This window comes from Cervus elaphus, chromosome 30 (assembly GCF_910594005.1).
Source record: "Cervus elaphus chromosome 30, mCerEla1.1, whole genome shotgun sequence".
In the NCBI taxonomy this organism is placed as follows: domain Eukaryota; kingdom Metazoa; phylum Chordata; class Mammalia; order Artiodactyla; family Cervidae; genus Cervus; species Cervus elaphus.
The window spans coordinates 14,905,438-14,914,906 of NC_057844.1; positions in this window are offsets into that span (position 1 = coordinate 14,905,438).

The following is a 9,469-nucleotide window of genomic DNA, read 5'->3' on the forward strand; positions in this document are numbered from 1 at the left end:
GATCTAAGATCTAAGAAATCTTTTTGTTTTTTTCATCACTGTATTAAGTTTAATGTGTATAGCACAATGGTTTGATTTACATGTATTATGACATGATGACCACAATAGGTTTAACTAACATCCATAAAATCTAAGAAATCTTTGTCCAACCCAATGTCACAAAGATTTTTCCCTATGCTTTCTTCTATAAGATTTATAGTTTTATGTTCTCCTTATATGTCTATTGGAGAAGGCAACAGCACCCCACTCCATTACTCTTGCCTGGAAAATCCCATGGACGGAGGAGCCTGGTAGGCTGCAGTCCATGGGGTCGCTAAGAGTCGGACACGACTGAAGTGACTTGGCAGTATATGTCTATAATCTATTCTGTGTTCATTTTAATACATACTACAAGGCATGCTTCAATGTTCATTTTTTCACTTTTGGATGTTGCATGGTTTCAGAGTCGTTTGTTGAAGAAACAATCCTAGAGTCAGTGAATGAATTGAGGATTCATTTGTCTATATACATGTGTATCTCCTTCTGCTGGTCTAGTATTCTATACGTTTACTAAGGTAACAGCACCACACTCTTGGTCACTAAGCTTTGTAAGTCATTAAATCAGGTAGTTCTTGCCTTTCAGTTTTGCTCATCTCTTCCAGAGTTGTTTTGGCTAGCCAGTCTAGTATCTCTGCATTTCTACGTGACTTTTTAAGTTCATCTTTGCAATTTCAAAAACTACCAGCATTTTGATTGTGGTTGAATCTACAGATCAGTTTGGGGAAAACGGACATTGTAACAATATTGAGACTTCTGACCATGTACAAAATATACCTCTCCATTTATTTAGGCCTTCTTTAGTTTTTCTCAGTAACATGTGCTTTTTTAGCATCTAGGTTTTGTTTATTCTAAGTATTTCTGTCTTGGATGCTATTGTAAATGGCATTTATTTCAATTTCTGATTGTTCATTGTTAGTATAAAGCAACTATTTTTACATATTGATATTGTATCCTGGAATCTTCATCACTGGAATTAAGAATTAAGTTGTCATCTCAATGCCTCAGGGGAGAAAGAAAGTTGATCACAACCACATTCAGGAAACTGTATGCCGTGGAGATACATTTCCTAGGGGAAAATAAAGGAAGTCAAATATCTCCTCAACACTCCTGTTTCTATATTTTTGACCTAGATGGTTCGAATGAGTCCTTGAGCTCATGAGCCAAGTGCTTTGGAAAAAGTTCTAAGATTAAATGCACATGGTCCTTCCTAAACTGTTTCTGAAATGAGAAACAGTATAATCCCTCAGCACAGAAGAGGAACTCCAGGGAGCCCGTAATAGTAGAGCTTCACCAACCTTTTGGCCTTGCTTCCTTCAGGATGGTTTCTGCTCTTTTCCTCATCCTTTTATGACCAGGCTTTCTCAGTGGGAATCTAGCCCTTCCATTTCAGAACTGGGCCATCAATTGAAGAGTTTCCTCTATGAATCTACTTGCATTTTGAATGATTAGTCTTGAGTTCCTGACTCTGAATTCTACACATGAATTCACGTTGACAGCCTGTATAACTGAATCCACTTAGGTTCTTGTTGACCCTGCATCCATAAATAGGATGTTTGCTTCACAGTGGAGCATATCCTCTTTGCTGCACTGATTCTCCACAAGAGAAAATTCTGAGATCACGTGTTCCACCATCCTTCACATCCCCAGAATTCTATCTGCTTGGGGCATAAAAGAAAGGACACCATTGTTACAAACCCCAGAACACAAAACCACTTCTCCATCCCACACTGCACTGGAAACTTCAAAGCATGCTCCTAAATTGAAAGGATCTGAGGTAGAATGTGAGCATTTCCAGCTATAGCCAAGTCTCCAGATGATGATCACTGTCAGAAGGAGCTCCTCTGAGTATGAATGACACAAGCTATGAACAGCAGAGCCCAATGGAGACACCAGGGGAGAAACATACAGAATTAACATCAAAGAATGAAATCTGGTCAAAACTCCCTAAACCTACTTACTATCTCTCTGCGTTAATGTAACAGTTATTCAGGAGGCCTCTGCTGCTGTCTTAATCAGGGTCTCACACACCTGGGAAGCTCTAATGCCCGTCCCTCCCACTCTCTCTCTCTCTGGTTACAAAGCATTACCTGTGGGCCATGAATTTCTCTCATATTAAAAAAAAGAAAAAAACTTTTTACAACCATCATATACTTTACAGTATAAATTACAAAACACAATGAAGCCAAAATAAGAAAACAAATCATCATTAAACTAGCCAGCAAGAAATCGCCACTCCTAACATCTGGTATATATTCTCTCAGACTTTTCTTCCCTATTACAACATTTTCAAAACAAATGAAATCAGAAAGCTATCCACAGTAATCTTCTAAGTTGTCGAGGAGGTAAGCATGGCAGGAACACATGTCGATTATTTTTTGCTGCTATTTTACCAAGAGAAGTAAAACGTCACAGAGAGTGTTAGAACCTTCAACAAAAGCCATAAAATGATTATGGTGTGACACCTGTACTCCCTCCGGCCGCCTGTGGTTTATTACTAAAATGAGCAGAATTAACCAGCAAATGGAAAAATTCCTCACTAATTAGAACACCATGCTCGGAACACTGTCACTCAGCCAGGTGGCAGGGGACACCCCGTCCACAGACAGAGCTCTGAACAGCCCTTGGGTATGGAGGGCCACACACTCCGGGGTGGGAAGTGGGGAAAAGAGAAGGGCCATGTCACTGCTGGTGAGAAGGAAAAAAATTTAATAAATGCAAGAGACCCCAAAAAAAGAAAAAGGTGTATATGAAGTGGGAGATACAAGCTGCCATTTGGCATTGTTCTGTACACCCATCTCTCTCACTGGGCTGGAAGTCCCCAGCAGGTGTGTATATATATATATACACACACACATATATATAAGTGTATATATATATTTGGCTACACCTCTTGGCATGCAGGAGCTTAGTTCCCTAACCAAGGATGGAATCCAAGTCCCTGGCAGTGGAAGCAGAGAGTCTTAACCACTGGAATTCTGGGAAAGTCCCCTTAGCAGGTATATTAATCGTCTTTTTTGTATCCCTCATGCATGGCCCTTAGTTAAGATTTGCTAGATGAATTTAGGACTGCCTTAGAAGCAGCTGAGTTAAAATTAGACAGGAAGAAATTAGCCTACAAAACACACTACAAAAAAAGATGAAGATATAATCTTCTTTAATTATAACTGTCCCATTCTGATTTTGGCAGAAGTCAACCCTGCATGTGTTAAAGGTAAATGTTTATAAATAAGCTGGATAAAATTAAGGCCCTAGGCATCTTTAATCCAATTTCCTAACACACACACACACACACACACACACACACACACACAGATTTTCCAACACCTAGTCAAATATATAGGGCTTTCCAGGTGGCTCAGTGGTAAAGAATCCACCTGCCAATGCAGGAGACTCGCATTTGATTCCTGGGTTGGGAAGGTCCCCTGGAGAAGGAAATGGCAACCCACTCCAGTATTCTTGCATGGAAAATCCCATGGACAGAAGAGCCTGGCAGGCAACAGACCATGGGGTCACAAGGAGTCAGACACAACTGAGCGACTTAGCATGATGACTAGTCAAATATACTTTCACAAGTACACTACTTGTGTATTATAAAAAGAAAAATGAGAGTTGGACTGTAAAGAAGGCTGAGAACTGAAGAACTGATGCTTTCAAACTGTGGTGCTGGAGAAGACTCTTAAGAGTCCCTTGGACAGCAAGGAGATCAAACCAGTCCATCCTAAAAGAAATCAGTCCTGAATAATCATTGGAAGGACTGAGGCTGAAGTTTAAGCTCCAATACTTTGGCCACCTGATGTAAAGAACTGAACCTTGGAAAAGACCCTGATGCTGGGAAAGACTGAAGGCAGGAGGAGAAGGGGACAACAGAGGATGAGGTGGTTGGATGGCATCACCGACTCGATTTGAGCAAGCTCCTGGCGTTGTTGATGGACAGGGAAGCCTGGCGTGCTGCAGTCCATGGGGTCGCAAAGAGTCAGACACAAATGAGCAACTGAACTGAACTGAACCGAAAAGAAAAATGGGTGGTAGGTAATTATACAACAGACCTGATGTGGTATGTTAATTGCAAAACAGCCCTCAATTCTCTGTTACTCTCTGTATCCATACTGTTGGATATCTGACTTTACAATTTCTCCCTTCAAGAGGTAGCTGATCTATTTTCTTGCTTCTTGAGTCATGGCTGGCCTTGTGACTTGCTGTGATTAACAGAATACAAGGGAAGTGAAGGTGTGCCAGGTCCAAGTTATTGTCTTGTTGTTCAGTAGCTAAGACACGTCTGACTCTGTGACCCCATGAACTGCAGCACGTCAGGCTTCCCTGTCCATCGCCAACTCCCAGAGCTTGCTCACATTCATGTCCATTGAGTCGATGATGCCATCCAACCACCTCATCCTCTGTCACCCTCTTCTCCTTCTGCCTTCAGTCTTTCCCAGCATCAGGGTCTTTCCCAATGAGTCGGCTGTTCCCATCCGGTGGTGAAGTATTGGAGCTTCGGCTTAGGACTCAAAAGACCTGGAGGACCTCCACTCTCTCAGAACCCTGCCCGGTCACCAGACTGGCCTGTTGGATGAAGGCAGACAAGAGGGATGCGGCCCCACTATCCGCATCACTCCTGCTGACAGACAGCCGACCACCAGACTCGGGGCCGGCCAGTCCTGGGCCGTGCAGCAATGTGCACACGGAGGCAGATGAAACCCACCCTGAGGTAACACTAAAAACCCACCAAGGTGGCTAAATAAAAGGTAAGGATCACACCACGTGTAGGTAAGGAGGCAGAGAAGCCGGGTCACACAAACGTCGTGGGTGAGGGTGTAAAACGGGATAGCCATTGTGGAAAACAGTTTGGCAGTTTCTTATAAACCAAGGGCTCAGATGGTAAATCATTTGCCTGAAATGTGGGAGACCAGGGTTCAATTCTTGGGTCAGGAAGATTCCCTGGAGAAGGAAATGGCAACCCACTCCAGTATTCTTGCCTGGAGAATCCTATGGACAGAGGAGCCTGGTGGGCTACAGTCCATGGGGTCACAAAGAGTCAGACACGACTGAGTGACTAATACTTTCATTTTCCCCTATAAAAAGAAACATGAGGGAATTCCCTAGTGGTCTGGTATTTGAGACACTGCCTTCTGTTTAAGGGGGTGAAGGTTTGATCCCTGGTGAGGAAATTAAGATCCCACATGCTGCAGGGTATGGCCAAAAATAAAATAAATACAATTTGAAAAAAATCCTTAAAAAAAAAAATGAAACTGCCCACCACTCTTACTCTTGGGCATTTATCCTAGAGAAGTAATATGTTCAAAACAAAAAACCTACACAAACGTCCACAGCAATTTTATTCTTAGTAGTTGAAAGCCAGAAACAACCCAGAAGTTCTTCAACAGAGAAGACGGTTAAAAAACTGGACTACTCCTCAACAATGAGTGTGCTAAGTCACTTCAGTTGGGTCCAACTTTGTGCGACCCCATGGACTGTAGCTGTAGCCTGCCAGGCTGCTCTGTCCATGGGATTTTCCCAGGCAAGAATATTGGAGTGGGTTGCCATCTCCTCTCCAACTATAAAATGTAACAAACTCTTGGCACACATCAATTCATGTGGTCAAGCTGCTCACTAGTGAACAGACCCTACAGCAAGGGAAAGGAGACCTTATCTGCTCAAGGACCAGGAAACTTAGCTAACTCTATTTAGAAAAAGCTCTAGAATGGAACAAAGAAAATTTGTGTCAAACAGCTGAGTAAATGAAAACCTAGGCTGGAAATGGATAAGTCTCTATAATACACCTAAAGAGATGTAATTAAACACATACCCCGAGAGTCACAAGATCTTGCAGTTAAACTTATTTCCATTTAAACTTTCAACCCCTCATGCTATGCTCCACAATGCCTAATGAGAAAGTATCTCCCTTTTAAAAAAACATGATGGAGATGATGAACAGGCCACTATCTTTCAGAGTTGAACGTTAACTGTAACACTCTAAATCAGAGCTTGGCGTAGACATCCCAAGCTGCACATCAGAGTCATCGGGATAAGCATTTTGAAAATGAGAATTAATGGCCTCCATCTTCTATCACCTTGGAATGATAGAGAGTGATGTCACTTCTGGGTGTAGATAAAGGCAACATTTTAAGACACTTACTTCTTTGATGGCATCTGAATCCAGCCGAGGTTCAGGTTCATCAAGCTGCACTGCGTTTAAGGGCATCCATTCATCCATCCATTCATTCAACAGGTAATCACTGGGCATCTCGTTTGTGTTAGGTACTATATCAGATGCTGCAGCTACAACTGTGAGCAAGGATGACATGATCTCTGCCTTCATGAGACTTCTATTCCACAAGGAGAGGGACTTAATTTTTTTTTTCTTTCCTTTTAAACATTTTATTTTGTGTTGGAGTATAGCCAATTAACTATGTTGTGACAGTTTCAGGCAAACAGTGAAAGGGCTCAGCCATACATCTGCATGTACCCACTCTTCCCCAACACCCCCTCCCACCCAGGCTGCCATGTAATACAGAGTTCCACCTGCTATATATACAGCAGGTCCTTGTTGGTTATCCATTTTGGATAATGGATAGCAGTGTGTACATGCCCATCCCAAACTCCTTAACTATCTCTTCCCGAGGGGCAATCATAAGTTTGTTCTCTAAGTCTGTAAGTAGGAGAGGAGCTTAATTACTTGCTGATAACAAAATGTACAATAATAGGGATTATAGAAGGGCTTAAGACTTCACTGGATGCAGAAGAATCTACTCACCTGAAAAGTTATCATCAACAGTAAGTTGATCTCTTCCACACAATGTAAAAATAGCTCAATTTTTTTTTTTTTTTTGCCACTTAAGTAATGAATATAAATACTTCATTTGCCTTCCATTATCAAAGAGTATTCTGGTCTAGCTGAGTGTATTTTTTAGAAAGCTGGAAAGTATCACCCTGTGCTAACATTTTATTTAAAATTTCAAAAAAACTACCAGTGAACCAGTGAAGTCTGCTCAGTCATGTCCAACTCTTTTGCGATCCCATGGACTGTAGCCTACCAGGCTACTCCATCCATGGAATTTTCCAGGCAAGAGTACTGGAGTGGGTTGCCATTTCCTTCTCCAGGGGATTTTCCCATCCCAGATATCGAATCCAGGTCTCCTACACTGCAGGTGGATGTTTTACCGTCTGAGCCACCAGGGAAGCTTAAAAACTACAATCCTTCTAAAATGCAACAAGTTATTCACACTTTTGTATCAATAAACTGCACAGGCAATTGGAATTTACTCTCCTTTCAACGGTGACACTGGGAATGTCAGCACCACCTACTCACTTTGAACTCTGCCCAAGTCAGAAGAGGCCCAGGTCTCTGGCCTGCTGTCTGCCCAGGCCCACCCACCGCCTCTCCGGTGACCTGGGAGGACATCAGCGTGTTGGCCCGCATCACACAGCCCAGGGCAGCGTCGTGGTCTGTCTCCCATATGGCCCACTCACTCCAGGGGCATGAGCCCCTGCTACCAGCCTCCACCACCACGCCTCACTTCTTACCTGCCTTCTTCGGCTTTTATTCTCCTTGTATTTTCTAAGCTAGATCAAAAATGAAAATTTCCAAGGAACCCAAACAGCAGGCACTGTATTCAAATTTAAAGTAAAAAGACCCTTTGCCTACAACAGAATTCCAACGCATGGGATTTGTGAAGTCTTTTCTGGGTATGCAGGGCGGAGGGTGGGGTTGGGGGGGGAGCGGTGCTGAGGGATGCTATATTTTCCTGCCTTCACTTCAGAATCACAGCTATCCCAGAGCAGAAAAGTGGAAGAAAACAAAGAAAGAAACACCACCCGCCCGGCAGTGAGAACTATGTCAATTCATATTATTACAGCATTTTTCCCTTGGAGGAGCTTTGTACTATTATTTTGCTTATTTTCCCCAAATGCATGAGATACAGAAAATAAGCAAGGGCAGCTATTAATACTCTGAGAGGGAGGTTGTGATGATCAAGATTATGAGTCGTCCAAAGTCACAGGAAGAGACGTGAGTGTCTTCCTACCTTGTGGTCCTCATTTTCATCCCAAGAAACAACGCTTCCTAAGCCTTCCAGAGACGAGCTGCCCACAAGACACCTGATTTTCCGCTCAGATATAGAGACACTGAAGTTAAGAAAAAAGCAAGTTCCTCAAAACATCTGATCAGTAAATTTTTCTAATAGATGTTTTCAGTCTGAAGAAAACCGCCGTTATTTCACACGGAGATTTATGGATAGTACCTAAAACTTATAGGAAAGTACTCATTTTTCTACACCATCAGATGGACTTGTCACTTTGAAACTACTGAGATAAATGCAAAAACTCTCAAAGTACTTGTCATACAGTGGGGAAAGAAAAAAAGCAACAGCATGCCATGAGAGCATGTAAAACTACACTTTCACAAGAGAAGACTGCATTAGAGAGTTACAAATATTAACTACCCATCCACTCTCTTTGGCTGTCCTCTCAGGCTACGGCACTAGACCGGATTGTTTTCAGATGAATTTCACTGTGGGGACCCACCTCTACTGGCTATTCAACTAAAGGGACTCAGGCGCCTTTTCTTTCTCCTCATTAGTGTCTGCAGAATCTCCCAGGATGCTTGTTATATGATATAAGTGTTCACAATGGTCTCGTTGCTTTAAGCCAAATTTGCGTCACTTCCCAGCCTCAATGAGTAAAATACAACCAACCTCTACAGAGAGGAGTTGGAAACAGCATTCCAGGCAGTCAGCAGCACATCAGGAAGAGAAACAAAAACAGTAAAATAAAAGCATGCGTCTGCGTCCTTCTTGAGGTCACTGCTGCCTCCTCCTGCAAATCTAATCACCGCACATCCTCCTCCCTCACTTTTTCTGCACCAGATGTCAAATAAAGCTGGACGTCCCACTCCAGTGCCCTTCCCTGGGAAATCCCGTGGGCAGAGGAGCCTGGCACACTACACTAAGAGTCGGGCACGAGTTAGCGATTAAACAACAACTAGTGCGGGTAGAGGAATAATGTTTAAAGAGCCCCAGGTGAGTGTGAGATGGCCAGGACCGCCAAGATGCGTTTTGAGGGACAGCTCAGTGCTGGCGGAAGTAAGCAGAAATCCTCTGGCAACGTGTCCATCAAGTGAGAAGCTCAAAAATTAAAGCCTCTCGGGGGCAATTTAAACTGTTACCAGTTTGGTCTCTCCTTCCACACTGCCCTTTCTGTTTGCAGCTCCCAGATAAAGGTGAGCTCAGGGTGTAACCACTTCCATTCCTTCTGTGCAGACCACCTTCCAATTTTCCCCTTACTCCCCAGCCTGACGTTGAGAAGAGAGAAGAAAAGGTGTGCAGGTAGGACGTCATTAATTACTCTATGGGGAAAGCCAGGTCTCAGTTCTCTATGATATTGGGGCTGAGAAGTTACCCTCCTTTTAACGCTCTGATTGGAGTTTCTTCCTTCT